Consider the following 18431-nt stretch of genomic DNA (forward strand, 5'->3'; position numbering starts at 1 on the left):
GGCAAGTGGGGTCCCCTTCCATCATCAACCCACACTGATTGGTAAAGTATGGTCAAACCACCCTCGTGACTAACACGGAGTGTGGACAAAGGGCTCTGAACTTGTTTTCTTAAATTGTTAATATTTTTAAGTGAAAATTTATAAGAAGCCACGGGGTAATGGATATCTATAAACATTAGTACCGCTAAATTATTTACGTGTTCATTCATTGCCACGGGTAGTATTTAATAACTTGTGCAGGACCCGACCACCCGCGACTCCTGTTGTCAACGTTGTCCTGCAGGGATCCGTGTAAACCCCTACAATCACCAGGCCCACTCACCCTATTATCCACACTTACCCGCGATACGTTCCCGCTCGCATAAGTGTCTTACACTTTGCAGATAATATCGGTCCCCAAACCACGGATAATAGGGGATTCTCCATTACTGGGTTTCCGCTGAGACCCATCCGACTGCACGCCCACTCATCGTTCCACGTTGGTTTCTCGCGGATGTCTGCTGGCCAGAGCGCGGCTGCCACCTTTTGTCCCCCTTAAACCTCGGAGGCCACGATCCGATCCACAATTCCCCCTTTGACCCCGCGCTCTCGCCGGGGTCCTGAACGGCCACCGTCATCTCTTCCGTGACGCGAGGCACTTTGCCGCTCGCTTATTTAAGCGGCAAAAAAGGGGGGGGGGGGGGGTGGGTCAAAGGGCACCTGAGCAAAGTGCTGTCCGACCCCAAGCCATCCCCCCCGTAATTTCCGTACAGAAGGAGAGTGCCGGAGCGTTCGCTGCGATGCTCGGCGGGCCCGAGTATATGAATGATAACAAATGAAATAAAATTAAAATCCGCTGCCGTTGTGTCAATCCGCCGCTGAGTGAAGGCGTCCCCCACACGGGCGATGCAATAACACTGGTCAACAACAAAAAAACATTTTTTTTCTGGCCTGGACTTGTGCAGCTGTTTCAGGGTGCTGATTCCAAATCTGATCTCAGATTTGCTCTAGCACATCTCATTTTTATGCTATCGGCATACCCCATTTTCATTGATTTAACCCGAAATTAACTCTGTAACTTATGATTGCAAGTTGTTGCGAGTCAGTGACTGCTTTAGTGTTGAAATATGGTGCTGTATTTGTAGGATAGTGTGTTTATAATATAATTTTATGTAGATATCCACATTTATTTAACATTTTTCTTCTGCAGTTTTTATTGAAAATGCAATCTTTGATATCTCAAAAACTTGATGTGATAGACAAAAACTGATGCCAGATTTGGAATCAGCACCCCAAAACTACATTAAAACCGTTGGAATACCTTATGCCAGAAAAAGTGTGTTGACCAGTGTTATCAATGTCCCATTTTAATTACCTTCATATTTCTCGATATTTAAATTTTAACCAACTTTTTAACGGTGGTAGGGTGTCCCACAGGTTGGCATTCAGTCTGGCCCACAGGCTGGCCTACAGTCTTGTCTACAATCTGGCCCACAGGCTGGTCCACAGGTTGGGCCACAGTGTGTTGACCAGTGTTATCCGCCCAGCACCTGCTCACAGGTTGAGTTCATCGCTCCGTCTTTGTTCGGCGGTGGACGTACTCTCGGACGCTCTCCGCGCCCCCCATGCCGGGAATTTAAAACGAATGTGCAGAACGTTTTCTCAATGCGCGCCTAGCGAAGTGCCATCCTCCGCATCCGCCGGCGAAAGTTAATCGACGTGTACCTCATTGATGTGGTTTTTATGTGGGGAAAAAAGAAAAGGTGGGGTGATGGCGGTGGTGGTGGTGGCGGTGGTGGTAAGACGGTGTGGGGGGGGAGGGGGGATGCAAGAGGAAGAGAGGAAAATCATCTCTTATTGATGGAAACGCACGAAGTCGACTCACCAAGTCGATCCACTAATGCGCCTGCAGGACACGGCTATCGACACATTCATAATTGATTGGCCTTGCGATGGAAATGGCAACGGAGGGAATGGACACACGACCGGGCAGCCGGGGAGCAGTGTCGCGCCGCCAGCGGCGTGGCCATCGAGAAACGCAGGCGGTGCAACTGCACCAGGGTCCACGGGCCAGAGGGGCCCCGCGTTCTGGGCCACGAAGAGGGCCACAGGGGAGGGGGGAAGGGGGCGGAGGCGGTGGGTGGAATGGCATCAGGGCCCATGCCCAACTGTGGCACGGCACCGTAACAGACGCTGGGTACCCGCGTGTTCCAGGTCCATCATAAATGTTTTTGGGTTACATCGCCTAAGTATGAATGCGTCGAAACTAATTGGCGTTTTGTTTACGTGGCAAATCCCTTGCCGATTGGCCGTGTCGGGTGGTGGAGGGTTTCGACACGTTCATACGTATGCGATTTAACCCAAAAAAACTTTATTATGAATAATATTGGTCGCGAAAGCCCACGTGTTCCAGGTGCCGCGCGCGACAAGCGAGTGCAGAGTTTCATCGGGAAATGCGTGAAACGTCAAACAAGCTGCAGACCAACGGAGGGGGGGCGGGATTGGTGGGGGGGGGGCGTGGTGGCTGTGGGGGGGCACCAGCGAGCAAAGTGTGGGTTGAGGATTTACCGTAGTGGCTGGAGAAGCATTGCGCAAATGACGGGGGGGGGGGGGGGGGGGCTGATGACGTCAAAGTAATAAATACAACTTTTTTTTCCCCTTACGCGCGTTTGAGTCTACGCACGTATTGCGAGTTTAAAGACCTGACATTAATCTCCCCCCCCCCACCCTTTCCCCGCCCCTATCTACCCCACGATGTTCGTTATCTTACCCCCCTCATCCTCACCCTGCCCATAGACGCGTTCAGGTTCTCGCTTGCGGTCCTCACCTGGGTGGGGCGGTGAGCCTGAATGTCCCCCCCCTCCCCTTTGTTGAGTCCTGGCCACGCAGAACCTCGGGTTTTTGTTTGTGGAGTTCCCCCCCCCCCTCGCCCTACACATGCCCCCTCCTCCTCCTCCCTGTGCTTCGTACTGGGCTCGTGTTATGTTGCAAAGGAAAAGAAGTAATATTTAAAAAAAAAATTTAAACACGCTTTTATGAAATGTACTAGTAATGGAAGAACTCCACGACTCCAGGAAGTGGCCCCGAAACTTGCCATAACGTAAGGGGCCGTGGCCAATTACAGCCAACGTCAGTTGACCGTGGACAATTAGACCCAAGCCGAAACATAACATATAAAAAAGACTGTTTAATTTTTTTTTATGATAGAATATAGTATTGTCATCAGTATGACACATGTATACCAAGTTTGCAGTCGATACCACATTGGGAAGTGGGTTAAAATTGAGTTCCTACATTTGAGGATACAACAACGACAACAACAACGACAACAACAACAGAGTGAGTTAAGTGAAAGCGTGTAATAAAAAAAGACCCAAGATGAATCGATGAAAGTTACGCACCGTTCGGCATCCTGCGTTCATGACGCGCGACAACCAAAACGCAATCACCAGCGGCTGCCCGCTACTCGAGCGAGCAAAGTGTGGTTTAGGGCAGTGCTCCACCTCGTTGCTTCTCGTCCCGAGCCGCCTCTGTAAATTCCACATTCCTACGGCAGGGCCAAATGATCTCTTCCACTAGATGGCCACTGGTGACTTCCTCGCACGAATATTATTGACCCTGGAACCCACAACTCACAACTTTAGAGTGGCGTGAGTTGTTTGCACCTGCATGGACTATGACCGCTTCTTAATGAAAACAAAAACATTGCAAATCTGCGTTGGCGTTGGTGCTCGAGCACAAAACTAAAACTCGACACATTCATGAATAACAACACTCCCTGAAGATGAACATTTACATCATAAGTGACATTTCCAGCAATGTCCCTTTTCAATGGAACAGAGACGCTGTGAAAAAAATTAGATGCTACGAAGGGACGCTACAAAGATAGGCCATTGCACGACACGTCACCCATAATAATTATCTATCCTCTTTAGGGCCGTGTTCTTGATGAATATGGGAGTTCTGAGTTTACATTGTGTGATAACAGTACGGTACAGAAACGCACACACACACGTACACAGATGTGGGCACTTCACTAGGAATCTCTAAATGTCCCACATCTGAATTGCAATTTGTAACCTTTCAAGATGCGGATCAATGGACATTTAGTCTTTTCTCTGTACAGATACTGAAAGTGTTCAGCAAAAGTACGGAGAAATGCATTTCAACATATATAAATGCAACTTGCTCAATGTCTTGGTCAATAGTTATTCATCACAGTTCAAGAACGCACGGTGGGCACGACAGAGCAGAAATGCACTCCAGTAATTTCCACTTTTCTTTTTACATTGTATTCGACTTTTGCGAATTACAAAATAGCTTGAAAGCGAAAGCCAACGTTTTTTTTTAAAGGATTCAGTCAAGTGTTATAAAATCTCCATTATTTGTTCTTCGATAAATATTTTTAATATTTAACAAATAAAAACGTCTGGAGCAAAATAAGTGAGGAGAAGAGAAGAAAAACATATGAATGGTTTATGTCAAATGTAAACTCATAAAAAACAGAGAAATGCGTAAATAAAATGACCTACTCACTCCGGCCCGGCACATCATGCCTCTGTGACCTCTTCAGAGATATTGCACGGCCACAAAACAATAAAGGCCAATTAATATGGTTTAAGTAAGTGTCGATACAGGAAAACAAGGCTAGGCTCCATTAACCCTAATTGGGAAGGAAGCCATCACTTCTGATTAGGCCAGAGACCCTCTTGGGATCTCCAGACAAACGGCGATCCATTAGCACAACCTTGGCATCGGAGGGCTTTTCCATTTATGCGAGGGAGCAAACCCAAGGAAGAAATCACAGCTCGCTGTTAAATGGGAGGCAGCTGCCTCTAATTGGATTTTTTTTTTTTTTAGAAATATGTAACACCTACCCCAGGCTTTAACAATGCCTGGAAATAACTCCTGCACAATCGCACAGGTATTTTTGGTGACAGATACCCGTAATAAATGCATGTGTGTTTCATCCGAGTCTCTGGGGAATGTTCGAGCGCAGGTGTGCGTTCTCTTGCCCACTTTATGGTAATGGTAGATTGGCACTTCGCGTTAACGCAGCAGAAGATGTGGAACCATTCCCCCCCCCACCCCCCATTGCAACCCAGATAACGCCGCTTCTATAAATATTAATCTATTCATTTATTCAAACGTCTGTTTATTGCAAAAATAATAATATTACGAATATGGTTAAGGTCATTTAAGTACACAATTTAACCACCCATTCTAAATGCACTGCGGCACATTACGAACGTCAAAGTGGTGTTGTCTCAATATATTTAACTCCAACTGCAATGCACTCTGGGATATTTGTCTACCAGTACGGTTTAGGGTGGAGAGTGACACAGTGGTTCTTGCAACTGTGCTATGCACCTGGTAATCTGAGTTCGATTCCTGCTCACGGCTATCAACAGTAAAACAATGTCAAGGCGGAGACCTGCAATTGTTTGCACACGCCACACCTAGCAGAAGGCTCTCCACTAGAACGAAGCTCTTGGGGGCCCCTCTAGAGGGATTTTTTCACCGACCTCTCTAAACATTGCCCATAAGTCTGAGCAGAGGTGGGATGGGAGCACCCACACTTTACCCCGCCGCACACATCCTGGCAATCGACTGCGGCGCACCCATTCACACTGCTGGATGGACAGATGCGTGTGGTGGGGGGCGGATTTGAAGAACTTTGCCCCACCGTTTCAACCGCCGCACCGGGAAGATCGAATCGAACCGGCGACCTCTGAACTCGCAGCATCTGGCACATCAACCGTTGCACCCCAGAAGCATGTGATGCGTCAACCAGTCACTGGTTCCCTTTTACCTACTAGACCAGCCTGCAGTGACCAGGGAAGTGAAGTATGGTCAGACAACTCCAAGTAACCGACACGGTGAAACTTGACCAACGTCTGTAAAAAATATCATTATCATTATTATTATAATGTACGGTACCATCCTCGCGTGGGATTTGTTGAAGGCCGCGTTTTTCTGCAGCGGTGTCATTAATGCCCCTCAATGCGCGGCGAGTACTCTATGTGACTTTAATTTGGTAAGGGATATTTGAGGTCAGAGTAGAGTTCAACATGTGCCCCGCCCCCACCCCTTGCACCCTCCACCCTCCCCATTTAAGGGCTTCAACAAGTCTCCACGTAACGATGTAAATGGGTTCCGCATCTTCGTGGCCTGTAATGGTCCTCGCCTTTAAACACGTAGGATTCCACGCCAAATATTATCCGAAATAAAGGGGTGTTTTTTTATTGTTGTTGTTGGGTTAGGTCGCGTATCTTTTAAAGAAACGCCAGCGGAGATGTCAGGTTTCACCCGCTTGATGCTGAGTTTCTCCAATTGTATGGTTTTCAGAAAAGTATCTTCCCCATAGAAGTTAGTCAGTATAACACGCAGGCTTTCGCCTTACGCAATCTCTCCCAACAAAAACGGACAAATACTCTAAACGCGTGATGTTGATTCGAAATGTCAAGGGAAAAACCGTAGGACCCGTTGAAAAATCCACGCAACCACGGGGAGAATATGCAAACTCCTAATATATAGGCATCGTCAGGGTCAGGATCAAACCCACGACCTCTTGTATACCAGACGAAGTAGTTAAATCTCGCCTCCGTGCCCCCCCCACCCCGCATACGAGGCAATAACACTCAAAGCTCCACACGGATGGATTAAATAATCCGTCTTTGTGCTTTTGCCAACCATAATGCTTCCATTTGGGATGTACTTGCTGACTTTGGTTGTGAAAACCATCTTAATTGCAATCCTCCAGCCGCCTGTCGTGCTGAGCGCGGCTGTTTGTGGAAGTGCTGCGAAAATTAGTTTGTAAATTAAAAATTCACTAATTGTTTGCAAGCGGTTGTCTGTAAGTCCAATTGGCTATAAGATTGTCTACGGTGCGTCGGGAAGACAAATAAAAACTCACTTCATTAGGGTCATGAGATGGAACATTGATGACTCAGAACCTATGAAATTAAAAAAGTGATAAAATCGAACTGTTATCCGACGAGCCCAGCGAGACTTTAATCAAACTATACGGAGGATAATCGATGTTTGTTTTATTAACGTAAGGACAATTCATCCGATGATATTTGTATTCCTATAACTCGGGTAACAGCCTATGGATTATTATCCTAAATCCTGATTGAAACTAAATTCCTGACGAGCTTTTGCTGAAGCTGCCTCGGTGTTCCGAATCATAAAAGGAAGAAAAAAAATCTCCAGCAGGATATTAAATTAATGTAATCGTAAAAAATTACGATGCTCCAATTGTAAATTGCCGTGAAAGGAAATTGTGTGTTCTTCCGGCAACGTACTGTATTTATGCAATTATATAACAGTTATAGCCACGGCGTTATAGCAACTATCAGTACAGTACGGTAATTAAAGTGTGTTCGTCTACAGTGGCGCAACAACCATGTTAACCGTGCAGTCCGAATTTAAATATGGCCAAGATAGTAAAAGTGGATTTATTTCATTGAGAGCGCCCATGAACTTTAGTTAATGAATGTCGTAATCTTTTCACCCGTCTGCCTCCGGCGGTTTAAATGTTTCTGCGGTTATCATGGTGTAATTGAAGAGGATCTGTCCTCTCGTGACGAAGTGAACCATTGAAACAATAGCTTAGGCGCTCCACTGCGAACAACGGGCCCGCAGCCATCTTGAGTAGCAATACGTCGCGATAATACTGGTAGGAACCTCCTGGTTACACCAGCCCACAGGGGATTATTGTGTCCGTCGTGCAGGGAGGGGCTGGGTGGGGAGGAAGGGGCTGGGTGGGGAGGGTGGGGAGGGGCTGGATGGGGAGGGTGGGGCTGGGTGGGGAGGGTGGGGAGGGGCTGGGTGGGGAGGGTGGGGCTGGGTGGGGGGTGGGAGGGGTGGGGCTGGGTGGGGAGGGGCTGGTCACCCCGTGGTGCCCTTATAAAACTCAACGTTTAACCTACTCACGCCGGCTTGTGCCCGCCCTCACAGTCGGGCATATTTGCGGAATACACCACGCCGCCGTTGACCCTGGCCATTGACCGAGCAACCCAACGTTCCTACCAGCTCCCTCCGCAGGAATGTGTTATTTCTACCGCTGTCCTAGAGACGCCGCCCTGAATCAGTGCTCGGTTTTCGATGGAACCGGGCAATGCCGGCGAGCGCAGTTGGACTTGAGATCCGGCGCGTTGCCGGTTCTAATCCATCTGCGGGTCGCGGCAGTTGATGCGATGGGGGGAAAAGGGTTCTTAAATCTGTCCGCCCAGGAGTGTGAACAGGTTCACTGCATTCGTGACTGCTGGGAATCATATTCTTGGTTCTTTCGGTAAAGTCACGTAGGACGGCTGCTTGCGTTGTGGCCGAAACGTCGTGAGAATGTTATTATATTATGTAAAACATTTATTATTTTATTATTTCCCTTCTACGTGACTTTACCGAAAGAACCAAAAATATGGGTTCAGCGCAGTCTGTCGATCCGCACGGACGTTGTGTGCGATGTCACGTTCCGACACCCGTTCCCCTATTGGACATCTGTAACAAAAAAGCTTCATAGGTCATCGGATTCCTCCAGTATAAATATTTTGATTCCGATGGGGTTAGCGTGCGAGTAATCCCCTGTCGTCCGAGACTTCTAACCGGCGTGGAAGAGTAGACCAAATCACGCTCTCGAGGTGGCGGCGGGTGCGGGGGGGGTAACTCTGTAGTGGAAGCACTTTTTCCAACACCCATAGAGATTGATGGGCATGAGCAAAAAATGTGTATGGCTGTAACCTTTACTTTCTTATGAGACCACCACCCCACCCCACCACTCCTCTGGGTCCCCAGAGTCTACATGTCTTAGGCAATACCCAACAGTCGATGTGTTTATATAAACCATGAAAGATGCCCCCGTTGCAATGATGTTGCCCGACAGATAAAACATATTGAGGGGGCGAGGGGGGGGGTAGAAAAAAAATCGCATTCGTCTCGGCGAATCCACCCCGGGCAAATTCCACCCCCCACCAGCCTCCCATCGAATCCTCCACCAGATCATCGTTGTTGTCCCCCACCACCACCACCACCCGCGCCTCCCATTAGCACGGTTGGCTACGTACGGTGCGAAAGAAGTTCAACGTACAAGACATACACTCACCCACTCACTCACCCATTCACCCACTCACGGTTGGCTACGTACGGTGCAAAAGACGTTCAACGTACTAACGTACACTCACCTACTCACGGTTGCTTACGTACGGTGCGAAAGAAGTTCAACGTACACCACGTGACATGACGTGACATACGTCACTGTTCGTGCGAGGTGCGCTTAAGGAAGACGTCACCAACCCACGTGGGTGAAAAAAAACCCACATCAGCTCCCAGTAGCCCAGCAAAGTTGTCAACACACGGACAGATGTGCATTATTGCCTAAGCCAGCGCGCATACTAATAATTGTAAAAATATGTTTTATGAACTGTGGCTGTGGTCATTGCTTAAGTAGAATAATGGCGATAATTACAACAGTGGGGGGTGGGTAGGGAAGAGGCATTTTTCATGCTATTTAAGCAGCCCACGGGAAAGCCATTAGGAGCACAAACAGCAATCAGGCTAATTTCTTCACCGTCACTGACAAATGCCTTCATTACGCGCGCTCACTTCACTTCAGTATGCCGGGCCAGGTTCGGGAGAAAATAAAAATTTGGTAGCCAAATCTCACGCGCACCTTTTTTTTCTTTTTTCATTTTTAGCGCCGTTGCCACAAAGCCCAGACGTGTCTGCACAAACAAACACTTGGCAACAAAGGAAAAGGCTCAATGGCTCGTCACCGGCCGGCGACGCTTACGAGAGACGCCTCCCCCACTCAGGCGCAGCAGAAATCGCCTCGCGAGCGGCCAATGAGTTCAGTCGCGACAGCTGAGCCGCAGTCTCTTTCATTTTATTTTGTGGTTTTTTTTTGTTGCTCCCTTTCGTCCGCTGTCGGTGATCGCCGAGGTGTGGATGAGATTTGCGTAACGGGGATGAAGGTTACATGGCGCCGTGTTGGTCTGTTTACATTTGTTTTTTTTTAAGGAGGAGGAGGAAGACGGTTGTGGAGATGGTGGTGGTGGTGACGGTGGTGATGGTGATGATGGTGGTGGTAGTTGTCCATTGGGCCCTGAGAGGAGATGTTATTTTTTGGTCGGGGGGAGGAAACGCCCCGCCAAAATTGGACACCTTTACTGAGTTTCAATAATTTACAATTACGATGTTAAATAAATCAATAATCACGTGTGTTTAATGCACCCGCGATTCTTAATGGGAGGGGCAAAGGGAACCTCTGCCACACCCCCCCCCCCCCAAATATAGAAGTCAAAATCAGCTAATGGGGGGAGGAGACCCACCCCACCCCTTTCACTTCATAAAATCAGCATTGTCGTGAGATGACAGAAGGGGGATATGGACGAGACATAGAGATGAAGTGAGATAAGATAAATGTTGACACGCGCACACACGCAGAGATGAGAGATAGATATACGACGCGGTCAAGATCGAGAAACGAAATGTATATTAATTTTGATTTAAAGCTTTCGTGACTGCAGGGATTCATCTTCTTGGTTCTTTCGGTAAAGTCACGTAGAAGGGATATAATAAAATAATAAAAAATAAAACATAATAAAATACAATTCTCTTCACCTGAGGACGGCTGCTTGCGTTGTGGCCGAAACGTCGTGAGAATTGTATTTTATTATGTTTTATTTTTATTATTTTATTATTTCCCTTCTACGTGACTTTACCGAAAGAACCAAGAAGATGTATATTAATTGTCTAACAAAACAAATTATTTCATCGTCTTGTTTTGTTGATTAGGATTCGGAATTTGAGCTGCGATATTTGCTCGGTTCGTCAAATATTTCTCTCCGACCTCGTGAATCCCCGGGGGGGGGGTCCCTTGAGCCACTTGGGTCCCCTTAAACTTTAGCTCGGGTTCGCTTTGTGTTCTTGTGGACCCCCCCTCCTCCTTCGGGAGGGCGCAAAGGCTTAGCGGCTGCCGCTGATGCGTTTGGAGTTGGCCCATAATTTATTTGGGAAGATGTCAGAAGGGATTATCTATGAGGAGTCTCATTGTTTAGGGGACCATCCGCCCCCCCCTACCTCGCAAACCAAAGGAAGACTCAATTCACCGCCTGCCGTTGTATTGGAGTGGCTTAATTAATACTCTGGTAAAACCAGTCGAGTGACTCCTCTCTCTCGAGCGTAGGTGCTGCGTGTTAACGTTTCCTATTAACATGCAATGAGGTTTTTTTTTTTCCAAGGTGTGAAGTGTTTTGCAAAAGCAAATAACAACGTATGTTCGTTCGCGTGCTGCAATCTTTTTTCAAATTTATTCCGTGTTATATACGCGGCGGCAGCACCGCATATGGATTAAGGCAAAGATCCCTTATCTCGCCTTATATGCTCCGCTTCAATGACAACTGGGAAATCGGGTTCAGCTGTCCCGGGGACAGCCCGAGGAGCGGCTCGTTCCCATTAACAGGACCCGGGGCCTTGTCCCCATAGTCCACGAGCAAAGAGGCTTTATGGGCAATGCCCGCCCCTTCCTTCTAAAGCAGGGGTGGGGAACGTCCGGCCCGCGGGCCGTATGAGGCCCGTGAAATCATTTGGTGTGGCCCTGCCAAGGCAACCGCAGGCGGGACTCGAAATTCAATAAATCTAGGAGCAAACCTGGAAAAGCAGTTGGGAGTAGCAACATCATCAATACGAGCTAACATCACACGCCTCGCCAAAGAGAAGCAGTTCCAGCCCATCACATTAGGGGTTGAGTTAATTAAATGTTTGACCAAATATAACGGGCTAATTTTTAAGTTGATAATTTTGTATGGCCCGCGAATGATGTTATAAATATCCAAATGCCCTTGGCAGAAAAAGGTTCCCCACCCCTGTTCTAAAGGGTTCGTGATCCAGATGTGTTGTGATTCCACGATTTAATTCTCTTAAACGTAATTTTTTTTTTAAAATAAGGCTTATTTAAAACAGAAATGAATATGGAAGGAGAAAACAAATGGTAGGGGTCAATTGAATTGGGGAGGGGGGGGGGAGGGGTTAAAAGACATTTGGACCAACCTGTACACACAACCGCTGTTCATCCCCCCCCTCAGCCACATCAAGTCAGACACTCATTAATGTGGGCCTTCCCTGGTAAAATAAAAATGGTTTCGTTTAATATAATTGTCCAAAGATCCCCAAATGTAGCAGGACCCTCCGAATAATTATAGTAATTTACTTGGTCACCCAGGATGGCACACTTGAGTGGAAGTCTTATATTTCAGGAGGGTCCTGTCATCACATTGGGTCTCTCTTTTAAGATGTTTTCAGCCCATTTATACCACGTGGGAGGAGGAAACTTAAGCACCTGGAGGGAACACACGCCTTGCGTGAGGGGGAAACGCTCTATCCCTGTACAGATAGAAACCGATGGCGATTAGTCCACTTGCTGCACTGCCTTCTCCTGGTGAGGCAGTGTATGACAAATAATAGCACTGTTGGCTACATACGATGCAAAAGAAGTAAAATCTACATATAGGCTTAACCTAAGTAAATTAATGGGATTCTGGAATCCATGGAATCGTTTTGGCCAGGATGGGATATTGTAGTATTAATAATAACAACAAATTTAACGTACATACTATCTAAATATTACAATCGTCTTCAGATACCTGTACAATGTAACCCTCGTAACAAACAGATATCGAATGTATATATATATATTTTAAAGCATTACAAAAACGAGTATGGTAGATGGAGCTGCTGCTGTGCTACACACCCACGTGCACACATTACCATCAAACAACGCCGACGCCGCGTGGAATTCAACTGCAGTGTGGCATTGATACAAACAATCCACTACCCTTCGTCAATCTACTTCTAGATGAAGCCCTTCCTTCGGCCGTGTTTTGGTCGTTTGCATCATACTTCTCCACGCTTGTCATTGCAGGTTGGTTTTAGAGGGCGGGGGGGGGAGGGCGGTATCTCACTCGCCACAGATGTGGCGAGTGTGAATCAAACTCGGGGGGCGCTCGGTTCGCAGCTCAGCCGTGCTAACCACGGCGCCAGCCTGCACGTTATGGTAAATGTCTCCAAATTAATTACAAAAATAACCAACAGAGAGCTAAACTAAACTATAAACTATTTTTTTTAATTTTACCAGGTAAGACCCACTGAGCTCTCTCGCTCTTTTTCAGTATCGACCTGGCCATCACAGATGATAGCTCAACGAAAATGTATAGCAGCCAAATACTCTCAACGCATGCTGATGCTAAACGTGGAGGGGAAAACCCGGAGGACCCAGAGAAAAATCCACTCGATCACGGGGAGAGAGAGAGAGAGAGAGGCATGCAAACTCCAAATTTCGAGGCGTCAGGGTCGGGATCGAACCCACGAACTCCTGCATACCAGAGATACCTTACAAGGCCATTGTCTCCCCCATGCGCTGGGATGAAGGCCACAGACTGTTCGGACAAGTTTGATTCGCAGGACCGCACGGCACACGAAAGGGTGTTGCGATCAGCACCGCGCACACTTAAGCTGCCCTTGCCTTTCCAGCGCTGGCGTTGACAAAACCGCTGTCAAGACTCGCATTCTTTATGCTAAGCTAGCCTCGCGCAAACCGGGGGGGGGGGCCTGTTTGGGTTACTGACTGTCACCGGGCGTTGCGCACAAGCCAGGCAATTTGGGCACAGGTTTGCGGGAGGATAACATTGGCGTGCACCGAGCACCGCGAAACACCGTTCGCGTTACAAACATATAAATCACGATGGACACCCACGTGGACACACGTGCTCCGCACGCGGGAGTGGATTTCCAATGTCGTGTCGTCGATGGGATTTGCATTTTATTTGGTGGCGGGGGAGAGGGTGTAGGAGGGAAGGCGGCGGATAACAGATGCGTAATCCAGTTTGGTGAGGCTCATTTGCTTGCAGAACGGGCGTGCGTGTAAGTCGAGACGCCGGACTTGTGGCGAACAGTAGGATCCATTTGCCGAGCTCATTTTCGACGCGTTAACCCTTTGCGACGCGGCAACGGGGAGGGGGGGGGCACGCTGACTCACCGCAGACGAACGTCATCGCTCACGTTGTGGTTGCGAGCCAGCACGTTCGCAAAGCGAGTAAATAAGTGGCAGTGGTTACGGTTTAAATGCGGGGGGCAGGGCGGGGGGGGGATAATTTATTTTTGTTCCATTGTTTTTTTTTCTCCGTAATTTATATGTGCTGTTTACCCCCCTCCATCCCCCCCCCCTCTGCCCCCCCCCCCCTCAATTATAATAATAATTTTAGTTTTATACAGCGTAATTCATGCTAATTGCATCTCACACAGCTGTGCATTAATGATACGCCTAATCGCATGAAGGGATAACTCCTATTTATAGCAATTATTATTATTAAGTAAATGAAACCCGTAGTGGAAAAATTACCAAAAAATGTAACGGGTAAACACATCAAGAATTGTCATACAAACTAAAGGTATACACAACAACAACAAAAGTCATCACAACGGAGGCGTTACAAAACGATGTACGGATACAAAGCTTCACAGCAGCAAGAGCAATTAGTCCACTAAATGACATCCCAGGACACAGTCCCAGTTGCATTCACGCTGCGCTATTGCCGTCAGTTTTATTACACTGGTCAACAAAAAAAAATAAAAAAAATTCTGGCCTGTACTTTTGCAGCTGATTTAGACTAATTTCAGGGTGCTGAATCCATTTGCTCTATCACATCTAATTTTTATGCTATCGGCATACCCCATTTTCATTGATTTTACCCGATATTAACTCTGTCACTTATGATTGCAAGTTGTTGCGAGTCAGTGACTGCTCTAGTGTTAAAATATGGTGCTGTATTTTAAGGATAGTGTGTTTATAATATAATTTTATGTAGATATTCACATTTATTTAATATTTTTCTTCTGCAGTTTTTATTGAAAATGCAATCTTTGATATCTCAAAAACCTGATGTGATAGACAAAAACTGATGCCAGATTTGGAATCAGCACCCCAAAACTACCTTAAACGTGTGTTGACCAGTGTTATCACAGTTTGCCGAGTACTCGGCTCAGAGGTCCAAAAGACCAAACGTCCAGCAACAAACAGAGCGCATTTGAGGTCATGCCACAGTTATGCTTTTGTAGTGACATCGAGGATGTCACTGTGTGGTGCCGGCCCGGAAGGGCAGTGCCGTTCGATGTTTCCGACATTGTGGACAACACCGTGTGGGTGGCTGTGTGTGACATCAGCCCTAGCGGGGCTTGGTGAGCACTGGGATAGTGCGGGCACCACGCACAGTGTGTGGTGGGGGCTCCCACGAGGGGGACTGAGTGGGTGAGCGTCAGCCCAGGGGCAGGGTTGCCCCGGGCCATGGCACTCTGGTTGTCTGGTTGACCCCGTAGACACGTGATCTGGAGAGTCCACACAAGGGGCCCCAGGTGGGGAGGCTAGTGGGTGGTCACGTGTCCAGGGAGAACTCTTGAGAAAGATCGAGAGAGAACGAGAATGCTCGAGAAGGCGGGCAGGGTTGAGGGCGGAGCAGCCCCGACCGTAGGGGGATATAAGGAGGGTCCCTGAAAGGGACCGGGGTCGCTGCATTCCACAAGCTGGAAGCTCAACACCTACAAGCGGGAAGCTCAACATCTACAAGCAGGAAGCTCAACATCTACAAGCGGGAAGCTCAACATCTAGAAGCTGGAAGCTCAACACCTACAAGCTGGAAGCTCAACATCTACAAGCTGGAAGCTCAACACCTACAAGCTGGAAGCTCAACATCTACAAGCTGGAAGCTCAACACCTACAAGCTGGAAGCTCAACATCTCAAGCTGGAAGCTCAACATCTACAAGCGGGAAGCTCAACATCTACAAGCGGGAAGCTCAACATCTACAAGCTGGAAGCTCAACACCTACAAGCTGGAAGCTCAACATCTACAAGCTGGAAGCTCAACACCTACAAGCTGGAAGCTCAACACCTACAAGCTGGAAGCTCAACATCTACAAGCTGGAAGCTCAACACCTACAAGCTGGAAGCTCAACATCTACAAGCTGGAAGCTCAACATCTACAAGCTGGAAGCTCAACACCTACAAGCTGGAAGCTCAACACCTACAAGCTGGAAGCTCAACATCTAAAAGCTGGAAGCTCAACATCTACAAGCGGGAAGCTCAACACCTACACGCTGGAAGCTCAACATCTACAAGCTGGAAGCTCAACACCTACAAGCGGGAAGCTCAACACCTACAAGCTGGAAGCTCAACACCTACAAGCTGGAAGCTCAACACCTACAAGCTGGAAGCTCAACATCTACAAGCTGGAAGCTCAACACCTACAAGCTGGAAGCTCAACATCTACAAGCTGGAAGCTCAACACCTACAAGCTGGAAGCTCAACACCTACAAGCGGGAAGCTCAACATCTACAAGCTGGAAGCTCCACGTCTACAAGCTGGAAGCTCAACACCTACAAGCGGGAAGCTCAACATCGACAAGCTGGAAGCTCAACGTCTACAAGCTGGAAGGTCTACGTCTCAAGCTGGAAGCTCAACACCTCCAAGCTGGAAGCTCAACATCTACAAGCTGGAAGCTCAACACCTACAAGCTGGAAGCTCAACGTCTACAAGCTGGAAGGTCTACGTCTCAAGCTGGAAGCTCAACATCTACAAGCTGGAAGCTCAACGTCTACAAGCTGGAAGCTCAACATCTACAAGCTGGAAGCTCAACATCTACAAGCTGGAAGCTCTACATCTACAAGCTGGAAGCTCAACATCTACAAGCTGGAAGCTCAACGTCTACAAGCTGGAAGCTCAACATCTACAAGCTGGAAGCTCAACATCTACAAGCTGGAAGCTCAACATCTACAAGCTGGAAGCTCAACATCTACAAGCTGGAAGCTCAACATCTACAAGCTGGAAGCTCAACATCTACAAGCTGGAAGCTCAACATCTACAAGCTGGAAGCTCAACGTCTACAAGCTGGAAGCTCAACATCTACAAGCTGGAAGCTCAACATCTACAAGCTGGAAGCTCAACATCTACAAGCTGGAAGCTCAACGTCTACAAGCTGGAAGGTCTACGTCTCAAGCTGGAAGCTCAACACCTCCAAGCTGGAAGCTCAACATTTACAAGCTGGAAGCTCAACACCTACAAGCTGGAAGCTCAACATCTACAAGCTGGAAGCTCTACGTCTCAAGCTGAAGCTCTTCGTCCTACGAGGCAACCACGTGGTCGGAGACCCGAGTGAGGGTCCGACCCTTCGTAGCAGTAACTCCTCTGTATAGAGTAGTTAGCTGGGTGGTCACCACCCTAGGCTGTATCTGGTGAAGGGGCAGTTACCCCTTTGTGTTACGTGTTATAAATAAAAGTGTTGCGTTGAAAAGGAACAACGTTTGCGATTCAGTTGGACTCACGGCACTTTGAGGTGCAGAAATGTTAATTACATTATTTTTAACTCTTGCAGCTTGGAAACACTAATTTGTTTTGGACTGAGTTTTAATGTATTTTTCCACCCAATTACATTCCAAGTTTTCGAGTGTATTCCGTTAAATCAAGTGAGAATCCAAGAGACAAGGATATGGTCTCTCTGCGAGAGTGACATGGGGGGTATTGGTCTGCCAGTAGGGGGCGATGATTGCTTGCATGCTGTGAGCATTTATCCCAATTGACTAATTTGTGACGTGTCATTTTTTTTTATTGAGAACATTTGGAACCCCGACCCCCTGGAACACAGTGGCCTCCTTTTGCCAATGCCGTTCAGGGGATCTTGAACGTCCACTGTGAATCAATTTCGATTCAAATCCCAAACCTAAAGTCAATTCAATGAGCCTATATTTCAACTCATAGAGGGCACGCATTTAATGAGCTTGGCAAGGAGTTTCATCCCACGCTGATCAAACCAGCATGTTTCATTATTATCAGAGTTGCAAATTGTTGAATTGAATGAAAATTTCGAATTTAATGCGATGGGGGATTTGTTGTTGTTGTTGGGTGCAGTGATCGGTGACCCAACTGAGGTCCCTCTCAATTCGCTGCTTGTGAGTAGGCAGTGGAAACTTCGGGCAACCAAACCCCAGACCGTCAAGACAGTGCTCCCTCCGACACTGCATTAATAAACCGATGTTTTAATGTATTTTACCAGGTAATGTCCACTGAGCAATATCGCAATTTTTTCACAAACGACCTGACTATCACAAATCATATCTCAACAAAGTGGCTTCTTAGCACGTACAGCATCCGGACACTGGAAACACGTGACGTTGGTTCAAATGTGGAGGGGAAAAATCGGAGGACCCGGAGAAAAATCCACGCGACCACGGTAAAGAGAGAGACACGCAAACTCCAAATATACAGTAGCCCCACGGGCCAACCTGTGGGCCAGCCTCTGGGACAGCCTCTGGGCCATCCTGTGGCCCAACCTGTGGACCAGCCTGTGGGCCAGATTGTAGACCAGACTGTAGGCCAGCCTGTGGGCCAGACTGAATGCCAACCTGTGGG

General features: G+C 47.6%; 1 protein-coding gene across 1 annotated transcript in view; it reads right to left on the reverse strand.

Annotated features, from left to right (window-relative positions):
• Positions 1-18431, reverse strand: part of LOC144734829 (BDNF/NT-3 growth factors receptor-like) — a 280911-nt gene that overhangs the window by 131925 nt on the left and 130555 nt on the right. The window lies entirely within an intron of this gene.

This window comes from Lampetra planeri, chromosome 53, assembly GCF_965212315.1.
Source record: "Lampetra planeri chromosome 53, kcLamPlan1.2.h2, whole genome shotgun sequence".
Taxonomy (NCBI): domain Eukaryota; kingdom Metazoa; phylum Chordata; class Hyperoartia; order Petromyzontiformes; family Petromyzontidae; genus Lampetra; species Lampetra planeri.